The sequence below is a fragment of the Quercus suber genome, unplaced genomic scaffold (assembly GCF_002906115.3).
Source record: "Quercus suber isolate HL8 unplaced genomic scaffold, Cork oak 2.0 scaffold_615, whole genome shotgun sequence".
NCBI lineage: Eukaryota > Viridiplantae > Streptophyta > Magnoliopsida > Fagales > Fagaceae > Quercus > Quercus suber.
The window spans coordinates 319,798-334,780 of NW_027070058.1; the positions used below are offsets into that span (position 1 = coordinate 319,798).

Genomic DNA, 14,983 nt, shown 5'->3' on the forward strand with positions numbered 1-14,983 from the left:
CTTTTTTTTTTTTTTATTTACTTTAAATTTATAATAAAATGATTTGTACTAGGTTCATAGTATCATATTAAATAACAATACATAATAATAATGTGATTACAAATTTTGAAATGATTATACAAGAATTTGATGGTGAAATGGTTATACACAAAAATGAAGAGGGGATCTGTATGTTAAGGTGCCTGAATCGGTGTGGTAACTGCGAACATGTACTGTTAACTGAGTAGGAGAGGAGTGATTTTGGGTTTTGATTGTTGTAGAAGGGGAGGTGAACCTAAAAATATGCGAGTGTGAGAAAGGGAAAAAAAAAAAGGAGCACAACTAACTTTCACTGTGACTCGTAATTACAATCCCAATTAAATTTAGACGGATGGAGGAAAATTTATTATATTTCATATTTAAATTAGTGTGGTCCCCACATGAATCTAGACACAAGACATTTGGAACATTTAAAATCCTGTTCATATAATGTTTTTCTAGCCTGTATTGACACGACAAGCCCTAATAACTGAAATAAATGCTTGGACCCCGAAATGAGGTTATAAATGCACCACAATAATGAACTTCTTTCTACCCACTAAATTTGTAGATTAACTAAGCTATGAGTCACAATGCCTCAACGTCAAATCATAAAATTCGAAACAAGTTTGGATCTACTTCAACATATGGATCATCGCAAGTTCTAGCAAATCAATAACTACAGACATACACAGACCACTATGGAGGAAAATGGGTTGGAAAGAAGAGAGATTTCATTAATATGCCAATATACACGTACAAGAGTCTTGGAAGTGTCGGGCACATCATAGTCGGCAAACCTACAAAACTAAGTACATATAGCACCGCAATAGAGTTCACCGTACAATTAAGTTAATATAGCAATACATTAAAATTCAAAATTCGTCAAGGGCATGTTGTACAGCCCCTCATTTGTCCTACTTGCAGGAATGCTATCTATAAAATACAATATCACTCCATTTAAAATCAACTCCAATTATCTTTTATAGAATTTAAAAAATATATATCTTATGTTACAGTGGTGTCCATCTAGAAACAAAATATGAAGCACATGGTGAGCATCATATGTCATTGAAAACACACATGCACCAACCCAAAGCAAATTAACCACAAACTAAAGCCCTTTTATGTTGGGGAGATTTCTTTTTCTTTTCTTTTTTTAATAATAAGTTTTGGGTTATAGAGATAAAACATAGCCTTAACTCACATCACATACTTTGAAAACATTCAGTTTTTTCACTCTTCAATTTCCAATGAAGAGTGAAAAAACAGAATGTTTTCCCATGTTAATATGTCAAGCTTACCACACCAATGAGCCAAGCTCATCTAATTAAAACAACTTCAAATTGTTAACTGCATGCTAGATCCAAACACAATGGACAGAGTTAGAACTTAGAATTAGTGGAATCAACGCCAAAAGTGAACTCTAGAACAAATGTAAACTACCTATGCAAATTGAATCAAGATGTAACTAAGCAAATGAATTAATAGGTGGTTTGAAATTGAAGCATGAGCAACAATTAACTTTAAAAAACAACCCTAAATAGCAAGCCCACCCAAAAACTGAATGCACAATTTAGTATACTTGTATAAAATTAAATATACAAAAATAAAAATCTATAAACTTACCTAACACCAGCATCACCAATAATATCAATTGGCATACCAATCAAAATGTGCATAACCAAGCATTCTAGCCATAACAACTGGGACAATGCACTTCATCTTCATTTTAGGCCTCATCACACCCATCAACACCACACCAATACCATTATTGATTGTCCCTCAAGTACCTCTCATACCTAAAAGACCAAAAATCTAACCCAAAACAAACTAAAAAATAACACAATCCCTTCCAAAAACAAAGCAGCTACTTCTTTTTTCTCTCCCTAACTCTAGCATTTTTGTGGTTCTATTAGTCTAACTTAAACAACCTAAGATTGAAAATTGCATTAAGATTGAAAATAGTATGACACAAAACATAGAAATTAGCAGAGATCAAAATACTTGCAACAACTAAGCTATTTAATAGAATTTACAATTTAAAAATTTCTCAAATGAGCATTAAAACCAAATTATGCTCAAGTAGAAATTTTCCATCAAAAGAATAATGCCCACAAAAAAGCTTATCATAGATATAGGATGGCAAAATAAAGAGAAATAAGTTTCAAAGAACAAAATACCCATTGTTCCTAATTTCCTGGTTCTTTGCCAAGTTTGCATTCTATTACATATTCGAATTTTTTTTTTTTTACATGTTCGAATATATATATATATATATATATTAAAAAAATCAATAGAAATAAAGGGGAAAATCCCTAAACTTACCATTAAATTATGATATTCATTGTAACGCAATTACATGCCTCAATCACTGTGATTTGTGAACTCTTTGACCTTTACATCACAACCCCAGGAAAAATAATTAAAAAAAGAAGCCCTCAAAGAACTTGTAAACAACGAAATAAAAAGAACATAGGGAATCAAATTATAAAGAGAAGCAACATGTAACACCCCATAATTTTGGCACCAATTTAATTATTATACGTAAATTATAAAGGAGGCCTATAATTTAATGGATTAAAGTGATTTGGGCCTAAGATATTAAAATAAGATGAATACTATGGAATATGAAGCCCAAGTGAGATATGCGGGCTTTGATAAACTTTAAAAAATAAAATAAAATAAAACCCTAGTCTTCTTCCTCTTTAGTCATACGTGTATTTTACTAATAGGGCTTCCTTTTGCTACTGTTGAACTTTGCCTTTCTTTACTGTAGCGTTGAGTTGGAGTCTACCGGTATGATTTTCTCATACTCTAGATTTAAGAAGTTTGAATAGTTAACAGCTAGCCATTGTTATGAACCTAGACTATCATTATACTAATAGAAAAAGGGCTCTTATAATTGTATTATATTAGAGAATGAATGGTTAATATGTCAAGGAAAGAGCCACGGACTTTGAAATTGAACCAAATAGAGTAATAGGCTTGGACTTTGTCATCATGTGAAAGGGAAAATTTTGCTTTGTGGTTTTATATGTATATCCGTATATGGCCATCTTTGATCTAAAACTATGATTATTTTAATGGGCATAGGGTGTTTGTGGTTAATATGCATCCACACATAGCCTCAATTATTGACCGATTGACCCTTACCTTTTAAGCCTCAATTGTTGACTGATTGACCATCACCTTTTATTATTTTCTAAAACTAGTCCAACGGCATTAAAGGGACAACAGGCAACTAGATTGATGGTGAGGCTAGTACGTGCTTCCTATATTAGATTGAATATATATAATAAAATTTTTGCTATGAAGATTTAAAGCTTCTAAATCCTTTTGTCGAAAAGCAGTCACAGCATCCAAATATACTTGGTTTGCTAGCTTTGACAGTACTTGCCGTGTTAATTAAGTCTTCCAAGTCATACCAATATTTATTTCCAGCATCAATTAGAAGTATTAAGGCTTTGATCACCTTCTGTGTAGAATACCATAAATGTGCCTGAGGCAAAGGAGAGTTGGTATTTGATTGATCCCAATCTAGGAATTTATAATGGAAAATCTGATTAGGCAGCAATATCTTTAAGTCCAAAAATCTGATTAAAGCTGAAAGTGAATTGGATAGTTAGGTGAATAAATGGAGAATTTTGGATATATCAATATTGTTTAGGATAAAACCGTTTAAGTCTGAAAATAGATTTTTAAATGGGTAATTGTGTATTGATGAACCTATTTTCGGTGTTGCTAGGTTCTAATTCTACTGATTCATTGTGACTCAAGGGTGATTGATTCCTTTTATTTTGTAACTAAGAGGTAAGTGGTGTTTACTAATTTTGGGGTTTTCCCAAAACAATGTTGATTATTGAACTATTCTATATCAAAGAAATATGTTGATATTCTCTATATAAATTGGCATTTTATAAATGTTTGATGTGCACATTTACTAGTTGTTCTATGAAAAACTTGTGGGACAACCTAAATTTAGTTAAACTTGTATGTGTGTACATATCTTTATATTTTTTAGAATTATGAATGGATTATTTTTGGGAGCATGTTGAATATGTTTTGAAAACCTATGGCAAGTCATGATTAAAAGCTCAGTATTGTATTTAGTCTTTAGCAAGGACAATCATACTGTAGCTAGTCCTTAGCAAAGGATAGTCCTAGAAAAGGGGACAGTGAACATTTGATAGCTCCTTAGCAAGGAAGTATACTATTGAGGATCCAAAAAGGAAGCTCTTTAGCAAGAGAGTGCACCTTTAGGCTCCAAAGGAACCATCCTTAAGAAAGGGGATGAAAAGGAGTTCCAGTCCCAAAAAGGGGACAGCACAACCTTGTCAACGGAGCATAAACATTGACCACAAGAAAAGCCTAGAAAATTGTTTATGTGATGATATTAATATATATATATATATATATTATGATGACTCACAATATAAAGATAGTTGTTTTTATATATATGAAGTATTTGATGATAAATATTGATGAGTTACAAGTTACGAAATTGTTGCAAGAATTATTTATTTAAAAGGTTTGTTCCCACACCCCAATGTTAGTGAATTTCACTTATTAAGTTATCTCACCCCCCCCTTTATTTCCCATTACAGATACGTTAGAGGGATTATTGGAGTAGAGATTCTTGGGGGCCAGCAATTACGAACTATTTTGTGGAACTGAAGATTTTATTATTATTTTTATGGCATTAAACACTATATTGGAGAATTATTTTAAGGATGTTTTGTCTTTGATGAATTAGACATTTGTGATGAGATTTAAGGTTGCCGGTTTATTTATTTAATATATTTTATGGATCATTCAAATTAAATAGACTTTTACTGCTTATGATTTTGGACGTTACACAACATTTGATAAATAACACCTAGTATGAATTTCAAATTAAATACATAGATAACTATCACAATCAAATTTATAAATGATTGGATTATAGTATATTTATGAACTACGTCAATAACTAATAAGCTGAATTTTTGAAAAAAAAAAAAAATTGGTTCAATGAACGAAGCAACTTAAATAATTGAATGAGGAGATATCTAATAGAATTTTGATAACAATAATTAATTAGAAATAGATAAAAATAAATAGGTTTAGAAAGTATAATTACAACTATAATTTCCAAAACAATATGCTTCTTACAAATATATTTCTTTCAAGTACATTATAAGCAACCAAAGTGGTTGGTAACATCCCCTGTGATGGACACAAAATATTAGCCAAAAAAAAGAAAGTTAAAAAGAGAATGATGAGAATGTCCTTGGAAGAAATTTGGTGGAGAAGCCAACTTGGTTGTTGTCAGCTACATGTTCTGTGTCTTAAAACTTCTTCATCTGAGAAGAAGTAGATCAAACGAAGCTATAATTTAGATCAAATGAAGCTAATTTATCCAAAAAGAGAAAATAAAATGAGGTTAAATTAAAAATGCAAATATTCAAAAAGTTTAGACATCAAATTTAGCACCAACTTTGATAAGACAATTACAATTATAAAAATTTCAACCAAACCCCAAGAAAATTTCGTCAGGAGCAAAATAGTTGTAGAACCCAAATGATATGTTTCCCATATTATATTCAACAAATTCCAAGTGGGAAAAATTCATCTAAAAAGTGTGATGCACTTCTAAGAAACTTGACAAAAATCAAGATGGTATCCATCAACTTCTAAAATAAACTTATACAATACCGGATAGAAACCACTTAAAAGAAACTATAAAGAGCTTTTTTTTCCTTTAATATTGAAGAATGATGTACAATATGATCAAATTAAGGCTCCATTTGCATCCATATAAGAAATTATATAACTCAACCAAAATATAAGCGTTTAAAGCCTATAGGGATTCTCTATGAAATAATTTATTTTACTACTCTCATGGTATGCAATAGGAATAATGATTTTGTAGCCATAAGTAGAGGTGCATAAATCATAATTGCTCATTCATCCCCCATAAAATTCATTAATTTATACATACACGGATAAATGTACATTGTATATAAACATGTTAACCATGGTGAACATGAATGTGAAACATATGTTAAAGTAATAACATGAAGTAACATCTTTTTATCTACTAAAAAGAATTGCATTTAAATTTTCAATTAGAATTGCTTAAAATACTAATGGCATTTGCTAATTAGTTGCACGCTACATCAATAAAAAGTTTCAATTAACATAACATTTATCCTCAACTCCACAAATTTTAGATGACTTCAATAAAACAAAACTCAGTTGAAGTTAAGTAGGAGCACCACTAATTGTCCTTGAGCTAAACAAATTGAAGTTACATGATACATCAAAACAATTTTCCATTAATGTAACATTTATCTTCGACTCCACAGATTGCAAATAATTTCAATAAAACAAAAAAAGGAAGTACCAACTCACTTTTAGTTAAATAATGGCAGCACTAAATGTCACTAAAAAAATAGAAAAGAAGAAATTGTTGGACTTAGGAAAGTACTAATTGCATATGTTGCTTGCGATTAGCTTTCACTATTTCAATGTTTTAAAGCATAAAACTCTACCATAGGTGATTTATCTGTACGAAAAAAAAAAAAAAAAAAGGGGGGGGTGGGGGCATATCACTGACATAATCCTTATGGAAAAAGGACTAAACTTTGCACAATAACTGAAAAGAAAAAAAAATTGTAAAGTAACAAATAATAATATTGAACAAAACTGAAACCAATAAATTAGCTGTCCTTTTTTGCTTAGTTTTTTCTACAAACAAAACTAAGTTTGAGTGCTTTCAAAGAAACTAACTCTCACTACTTGATATAAAAAGAAATCAGAAACCTTGATATCAAAGACATGTACCTCACCGTCTTTGTCTAAGACCCCAACATGAACCACAAACACAGACATCAAAACACATTAAATTGTGCCCATGACTAAAATGATAGTACCTATACAAAATAAATTTGACATTAAGTCCTTAACATCGACACAATAATCAACAAAATAATAATAAATCAGAGAGCGTTTAAAAGATCCATGCATTCTACTTTTACCACTTCCATTACTACTTAGAACCAACGTAGCTTCTTCCTCAGTTAGACTTTGTTCCACGTGGAGATTTAATATAACAGTAAAGTAAAATCACAAAAGTTAAAGTTAAAGGGTAATTTCATCCTATTATTCATTTCTATTAGGGGCTAGCAAAATGAAATAGGAGGTATGTTATCAAAAACCAAATTCTAAAAAAAGAAAAAGAAGAGCAAAACACCTAGGCATTTTAACAAACACTCTGCGTTCAGATATCCTAAACAAAACAACTTCTAACCAAAAGCCCTCAAACCCAAATCTAACCCATCTATTTAAACTAATTAAACAAAACTACTCCTAATCGAAAAACCTAGATCATAACAACATCCCTCAAAGAGATCCACATCAATGCTTCTAAAATACCTAGATAAGGAAAAAGCCCAATTGCCATTTTTTATTCCTACCTTGTTCGAGTGGCTTATATTTTTTTGTAGAATAATCTATTGCTCTATTTTTAACCGGACACCATAAATAGATACGCACATATCAATTTAACCAAATACCCAAAACAAAACCAAATCTAACTCAAATACCTTAATAAAAAATATAACCCAGAAAGTTAAATAAAAAAAGAATCCAGCCAAATTAAAAATAAATAAATAAATAAATAACTGATCATAATTAATGCACAAACTAAAAGTAAAGAGAAAACTAACAGGAGAGAAATTGAAAGACGTTCTCTGATTGCAAACTATGGACAAATGGGCAATGGAAGCTTTTAATCGGGTTGATTGGGATTGAGGCTTTATTTCCAACCGCTTGATGTTTTAAGTGGGGTTTTTCCTGGCAGTATATGGGTGGAGGCTGGGCTGATGGAAGGAGAACTCATTGGTTAGGGTTTTTGATTTTAAGAAAGATAGAGAGAACTGCTGAATTTGTCGAAGGAAAAGGAGAATTGAAATGGAAGAGACTGTGTGTCTGCAGTTCTGGTGGTCGGAGTATGGCGAGGGGACTGGCGGAGGCAGGATCGCCTCTCTCTTTTTCTGCTTCTTTCACTGTGTCTCTTTTCCTCTTTCTTTCTCCGTGTCTTCATAGCCTCTCTCTCGATTTCATTGCCTTTCTCTATTTCTATTTGTGTGTACTCTTTAATTTTAACCGGATTTTTTTTTTTGGCTATTTATAATGAGAGGATTTTAAATGGTGTTGTAGTGTTACCAAATAATGTACTTTATCACTTTTTAATTTAAACGTGACTGGATTTTAGATAGTCACTTTTCCTACACGGCAGCACCTCCTTAATTGTAGGAATCAACTTTCTCTTAGCTTCTATTATTAACATATAGTATATAATATGATATATGATATGATATACAGAAAACTCTCACTCTCTCATGCTCTCAATGGAAGAACAAGAAGAACTCTCACGTAGCAACAAAAAAGTGAAGAATGTTGGCCATGCACGATTCCAAGAAGGAATGGACATAACCTCCTCGTCACAAAGACGTAGCAGTGGTTACTGGAACCAGTCCATGACCTTTAAGGATAGACTAATGGGTGAGCTCCCTGGTGCCTACACCCAGGCTTTTAGTTTTGAGGACCTCATGGAGGATGATATAGAATCGGATGACGAGGTAAAAGCTCTCCAAGAAGGACTGGTAGCAATGAAATTTTCTAAGGAACTCAAGCATGAGATTCGTAGCCCTTGGTCACATGCTCTCATTGTGAAGGTCTACGGTAGGTCTGTGGGTTTTAATTTTATCCACAATAAGCTCCTATCTATGTGGAAGCCTACTAGGAGACTCGGCTTCGTAGGATTAGGACATAGGTTTTTTCTCACTCGACTATCGCTCAAGGAGGACTACGAGAATATCCTCAAGAAGGGACCATAGTTTATTGGAGAGCATTTTTATCCATTAGACCGTGCGAGCCAAACTTCCATCCAGCGATGGCAAATGTCTCCTCGGTGGCAGTCTGGATTAGACTGAATGAGTTACCTATTGAGTATTACAATGTGAAAGCTTTGCACCATATTGGCAAGTCGATTGGTAATGTACTTAGAGTAGACACGCATACAACCATTGAAACCAAAGGAAAGTTTGCCAAACTTTGTGTGCAGATAGACATCAATAAACCTTTGGTCATGGCCATACTGATAGGGAAATTCGAACAACCTGTTTGCTATGAGGGTATTCAAAAACTTTGTTTTGGGTGTGGTAGAGTGGGGCATCAAAAGGACTGTTGCCTGTACATTATTCGGTATGACTTACCAGTTGATAGAACGGAGACGACACCTAAAGGGAGCGTGTCTTCCTCTCCATGTGAGACGCATGTACCTGACAAAGCCAAGAAAGGACAAGGCAGTAACAAGAGTGTGAATAGGAGTGCAAATGAGGAGGCCTCAGAAAGTACGTACAGACCGTGGGTTGTGGTGGCTCGTAAGTGCAATGGGACAAAGAACCAAGTAATTGGTGGGTCCCCCATGGGTCAGATGCATGATTAGCCAAGGCATAGTCCTATGATGATTGGGATTCGGATTACAAATAATGTGGGTAAGGTACAACCCAGTCACAACGCTGGGCTTGGGAAAGAAGTGAAGCACAAACTTTCACCCAATAGGGATATAAATGGGCCACTATTGACAAGCTCTTTGCAGCAATTATTGAAGACGCCCAATTTGTGGGCCCAAAAGGAAGCTGTGGGAAGCCCAGTTAGCGTGGGTGTGGAGAAGAACATAGGCCAAACTGGGCTTGGAAAAGAGAAGCAAGTATTTAAGCCCAACCACAATAAGCCTAACCAAAGTGATTCGGTAAAAGGAAAGAAAGCTCGTGCGTGTGCTAGGGCTCTCAAAGTCAACTCCCTTGATGCTGTTAAAGCAGTTAAGGAAAAAATTCTTTCACTGAATCATCACACACAAGGCTGATCTGCCCAAAGTTGTGATGGCAACTAGCAGCCACGGGTTTCATCAGACATTCAATTCACAGCCACGCCATGCCTAAAAGTGGGCTTTCAGTTTGAAAGGAGAGATTGTTGAGCTGAATCCGAGCTGAAGCAGGGGTTGCCTGGTATGGAAGTCTCTAACACGGAGCTCAACGGCCTCGATTCCATGCAAAATGAAACCATCAGAGTACCTATCCAAGTGGAAGACGCTAGTACTACAACCGAGCTCCACGAACCTCTTAGGGTGTAGACACATGGTAGAGTTTGTACAAGTCTTTTATTTGGCTGTATTGGTCAGTCTTCAGGTGGCTTCACAGGAGATGGATATGGGGGTGATGTAGGAGTTGTTGAAGTGGATAGGATGGAGCTTGAAGGAGAAGGTGAAGTTGTTGCTAACCTTTGATGTTTGCCCCCACCCCAGACCATATTTTAGTCATGAATATTATCGTATGGAATTGTAGAGGGGCGTTGAAGCCCTCCTTTCAAAAACATGTTGGTGAGCTGGTTCAGAATCATAATCCAGCAATGTTGGTAATAATGGAGACTCGTGTTGGAGGTGACAGGGCAAAGGGAATCATTGACAAATTGCTTTTTAATGGCTCAATGCATACGGACACTATTGGGTATGTGAGTGGACTCTGGATGCTAAGGGATTCAAAGAGGGTGGATGTCATTCCATTGGCTAATATTGAGCAGGAAATTCATGCTACAGTTAAGGTATGAAATGCTAACTCTAGTTGGCTTTTTACAGCTATGTATGCTAGTCCTAGAACTACTAAAAGACATATTTTATGGAATAATCTTATTAAAACTATTGAGTTATATAATATGTCGTGGGTTGTGGCGGGTGATTTTAATGAACCTTTGTCGAAGGAAGACAAATTCAAGGGAAAAGCAAAGAGTGTCAGTAGATCGCTATTATTTAAGGAGTGTCTGGAAATGTAATATGATTGACATCGGATTTTCGAGACCTTCAATTCACTTGGACTAGTAGAAGAGAAATCCAAGCTTTAATACAAGAAAGAATAGATAGGGTCTTTGTTAACCCTAGCTGGTGTTTATTGTACCCAGAAGCTCGAGTGCTCCATTTGACCAGATGCCATTCCAACCACTGCCCTATTCTTTTGGAGATGCAACCGAAAATTAATATGAGGAGAAAGAGGCCTTTTAGATTCCAGACCTGTTGGCTGTCTAAACCATCTTTCCCCTTTATTGTGTCAAAAGCGTGGAGTGATTCACCCGCTCTAGGAGAGGTAGTTAACAGATTTACCCAAGTAGCAATAAGGTGGAATGTTTCTCATTATGGCAATATCTTTACCAGAAAAAAGAACATCATGGCTAGGATCAATGGGATTCAATGGGCCTTATCTGTGAAACCTTCTGCTTTCCTTATAAACTTGGAGAATGAGCTTCTCAAGGAGCTAGACCAAGTGTTGAACCAAGAAGAAGAGCTTTGGGCTTTAAAGTCTCGTGTTAACTAGATGATCCAAGGTGACCATAACACTACCTTTTACCATGTGTCCACCCTTGTTTGAAGGAAAAGGAACCATATATTAGCTATCAAGGATTCTATGGGGGAGTGGGTACATGAGAAGAGTGCTATAAAGGAGTTTGTTAGAAGCGATTTTGATGGTATTTATACCTCTTCCTTTGTTTCGGGCTCTCGGGTTGCTCCCAGTACATCCCAATGGCAAGTTAGCTTAACAAATGAGGAAAGGGAGAGTATTGGTGGGGTTACTTCAGAGGAAGAGATAAAATCTACCCTATGGTCTCTAAAAGCTTTCAAAGCCCCGGGACCGGATGGGCTGCATGCTGGTTTTTTCCATAGATTTTGGTTGATTATGGGTAACTTAGTGGTTGATGTAATAAAGAAGGTGTTTACCGAAAAGGTTGTGCCAGAGTACTTGAATAGAACTCTTATTGCTTTAATCCCTAAGATGCAAAGCCCTGAGAATTTGAATAGCTATAGGCCCATTAGTTTGTGCAACACCATGTATAAGATTATTACAAAGATTATTGTTGCTAGACTTAGACCGTACTTGGATAAGCTTATTTCTTTCCTCCAAACAGCATTTGTCTCGGGAAGGAAAGGCATTGATAATGTGATTATAATGCAAGAAATCATTCATACTCTAAGTAGAAAGAATCTTGAAAAGGCTTATGACAAGCTTGAGTGGAGTTTCATAAGAGACATGCTTTTTAGGGCAAATTTGCCGACTGATTCGATTAACATTATTATGAGTTGCATATCCATGGTTTCGACCTCTATTTTATTTAATGGAGAAGCACTTGATCCGATCTATCCATCGAAAGGCATAAGGCAGGGAGACCCACTATCTCCGTATTTATTCATTCTATGCATGGAATTTCTTGGACAACTCATTGAAGAGAAATGTAATACTAAACTTTGGCAGCCTGTGAAGGCATCATGTGGTGGGCCGGCTTTTTCTCATCTATTTTTTGCAGATGACTTGGTCTTATTTGACAAAGCTGACCACATCAATTGCTCGGCTGTGAGGGACTTCATTGATGCTTTCTGCAGTGCCTCGAGTCAACAGTGAGTGCTGCTAAGTCTAGAGTTTATTTCTCCCCAAATGTGGATAGGGACTCTAGGGAGTCGTTTTATGATATCCTTGGATTTGCCTCAACTCCATCGCTTGGCAAGTACCTTGTAATTCTTATTAAGCACCCTAGTTCTTCCCTTTAGATTTTAACTAAATCCTTGATAGGGTGAAGAATAAATTAGCGGGTTGGAAAGCTAACTTACTCTCTTTGGCTGGTCGAGCAGTCCTTATTCAAGCGTCTTCGGTGGCTATTTCTACATATGTCATGCAATGCACATACATTCCGAATAAAATCCTAGAGGGAGTTGATCGGGTGAATAGAAATTTTCTTTGGGGGTGGACGAAGTCGTCCAAGAAAATTCACTAGGTTAAGTGGCAAAAGGTAATGAAACTGAAGGAGGAAGGCGGTCTTGGTTTGCAATCTACTAAGGGCAGAAACACCGCCTTGCTGGCTAAGCTTAACTGGAGGTTGAATGTTGAAAAAGAAGCCTTATGGGCCCGAGTTCTAAGGCAAAAATACTGCAACCAGAGGAGGATCAGTTCAGCCAATGCGGACAAGTTGCCATGATTGCAGATTTGGAAAGCAGTTAAGAAAGGGAAGGGTACTTTCAATGAAGGTAGGATGTGGACAATTGGAAGGGTTACCTCCTCAGGGTGGAAGAAACCGAAATTTGGCTAGTCGAGGAGCTGGCCGAGGTATGCAGGGATTACTACAAGGTGACGTGGGTAAAGGCCCTCAACCTTGCAGGGGTTCCTGCAAACTCGGAGCAGAGGTAGCTAAGGAGCGTCTACTATCATCCTGAGATCCGTGAAGCCCCAACTGCTGTCCCATCCCCTCTACCCTTGCTCCGGAATCTTCTTAGCAGCCTTTAACTATTTAGGCCATCCATCCTCCCCCTGAGGCTCCCAAAGGACCCAACTCGACTGGTAACTAAAGCCAAGGGGCTTAGTGGCCAAAGATAAAGGCAAAGGCAAGGAGACTAAGCCCCCTTCTGAGGCCAAGGATGCTGCTAAGGCCCAGGATGCTACAGCCAAGGCAAAGGAGGCCGAGGCTAAATCCAAAGAGGCTAATCCTGAGGTAAAAAAACATTTTTGCCTCTCAGCCAAGCGAAAAAGAAGATCCTCCCAAGGCTTAGCATTAGGATTTTACTTTTGTTTCCTTTTTTTCTTGCAACTTTCCTTGTATTTTTTTTTCTTTTTTGTAGTGGCATTCTGCCCTTGTGTATAATGTACTCTTCCTTTCAATTAATGAAAAAAAACCTTACTTTTCACTTTATGTGTCTTTATTTTCCTTTTTTTGTAATATTTATTCTCTGGCTAGTGTAGTTATTATTTTGCCTTTTGATAAGATCTAAGATTAATGATGTCATAAACAGTACTGAATTACTGCTACTTTTTCTTTAATAAGGGCTAACAGTGACACATTGTTGCAAATTTAGCTAAATTGAGCAATTAAAAACAATAAAGGAAATGATCACAGGTGTGTATTGCCCAACACTTAGGCAAACAACCAAGAACGTTAATTTACTCAAAGCAAGTGATCTAAGAAGCTGGGTTTAACCCAGGATCTGTTTAACGCTTAGAAAAATAAATATAGGTTGTTAATTTACTTAAAGCATGTGGTCCGAGGAACCAGACATGTCTAAGGTTCTATTTGATATGTAGAAAAAATGAGCTGAAGTGTTAATTTACCCAAAGTATGTGGTTCGAAAGACCAGGCATGACCAAGGTTTTGTTTAACACTTAGTGAAATGAACTAAAGTATTAATTTACCCAAAGTATATGGTCCGAGAGACTAGGCATGACTAAGGTTCTATTTAATACTTAGAAAAATAACTTGATGTATCAATTTACCCAAGGTATATGATTCAGGGAGCTAGGCATGACTAAGGTTCTGTTTGATATGTAGAAAAATGAGTTGAAGTGTTAATTTACCCAAAGTATGTGGTCCGAAAGACCAGGCATGACTAAGGTTCTGTTTAACATTTAGTGAAATGAACTGAAGTATTAATTTACTCAAAATATGTGGTCCGAGGGACTAGGCATGATTAAGGTTCTGTTTAATACTTAGAAAAATAGTATGTAGCGCATAATGTTATTAACAAAAGTATGGCAGAAAAGATTTTCATTAATAATAGAACCTTCGTAGGTTATTTACATTCCAAGGGTGTGAGATAACATGTTCGTCTAGGTCTTCAAGATAGTATGCACCTATTCCAACCACTGAGGTGATGCGATACGGCACTTCCAAGTTAGGTCCTAGCTTTCCCCATGCCGGGTTCTTTACAGTACCCAATACCTTTCTCAATACCAAGTCCCCATGTACTAATGGCCTAAGCTTTACATTGGCATCGTACCCTTGCTTGAGCTTATGATGATAATACACCAATTGGATCATGGCATTTTTTCTTCGCACTTCAATTAAGTCCAAGCTCTTCTTTAGTCCACCCATTATAACCTTATTAACA

The 14,983-nt window shown here is 35.8% G+C and overlaps 1 long non-coding RNA gene across 1 annotated transcript; it reads right to left on the reverse strand.

Annotated features, from left to right (window-relative positions):
• Window positions 1-5,078: 5,078 nt before the first annotated feature.
• Window positions 5,079-8,192, reverse strand: LOC111985205 (uncharacterized). Its single transcript, XR_002880033.2, has 2 exons — window positions 7,731-8,192; window positions 5,079-5,363 (listed from the first exon to the last, which is right to left on the reverse strand). It is a non-coding gene; the product is annotated as an uncharacterized LOC111985205 (long non-coding RNA).
• Window positions 8,193-14,983: the final 6,791 nt, after the last annotated feature.